At 24.6% G+C, this 833-nt stretch overlaps 1 long non-coding RNA gene across 1 annotated transcript; it reads right to left on the reverse strand.

Annotated features, from left to right (window-relative positions):
* Positions 1-449: 449 nt before the first annotated feature.
* Positions 450-775, reverse strand: LOC115034552. The gene is made up of 2 exons (XR_003839906.1): positions 636-775; positions 450-551 (listed from the first exon to the last, which is right to left on the reverse strand). It is a non-coding gene; the product is annotated as an uncharacterized LOC115034552 (long non-coding RNA).
* Positions 776-833: the final 58 nt, after the last annotated feature.

Genomic DNA, 833 nt, shown 5'->3' on the forward strand with positions numbered 1-833 from the left:
TCCCAAATTCGATTTTCATGTATCAAAATATTAAGAAAAATATTCTGCTTTGGAAAAAAAATAAAACCCTATGTTGTCATTCAAAAAAGTAAAAAACTTAAAAAATTATAAGGATAAAAAATATTTAAAAATATAATTTTTTTAGAAAAACGTTGTTTTATAAGCGACTTGAAAGTATGTAAAAAAATATTTTCAAAAAAACTTACACTTTTTGAAATAATGAGTGTTGTTTGATAAAAGAATCACCCTGTAAGAGTATGTTTAAGCTAATCAAGTATGTAAAAATAAAAATTAACTATATAAATAATTATATAGAGCATAGGGCATTATGAAATGTCAATATATTATTATTATTATTATTATTATGAGTCAAGTGCAGAAAAGTATGCATTTACATAAAATTCTGGGGCCCTACTAATTGTACTAACCAGTATTATGATCAATTTTTCTTTGTATATCTTTTGCTGAATATTGATAAGTTTTTATTTCATTTGAACGTGATTTAACATCTGTAGCTACCACATCTATAAAATATTTATAGGATACAGCATCTGTATAAAATACAATTATAAATTAATTAAGGTAAACAAATCATATAAAAATGTATATCAATATAAAACAATCTATATTTTTACTTTCATTTGTTTCATACAGTTCTCCTTCTAATGGATATATTATCCCTTTTGTCGGAACACCAAATGAAAATTGATTGATTCGATGAGAAAAGTTAGTAGCCTCTGATCCAAAAAATGGACCAGTAAGATGCACATGACCACCTGGTTACTTATTAGAGATTTCCCAGGAGTTATGTGAAAATTTCCTATCACTTTATT

The sequence above is a fragment of the Acyrthosiphon pisum genome, unplaced genomic scaffold (genome assembly GCF_005508785.2).
Source record: "Acyrthosiphon pisum isolate AL4f unplaced genomic scaffold, pea_aphid_22Mar2018_4r6ur Scaffold_11316;HRSCAF=11932, whole genome shotgun sequence".
NCBI lineage: Eukaryota > Metazoa > Arthropoda > Insecta > Hemiptera > Aphididae > Acyrthosiphon > Acyrthosiphon pisum.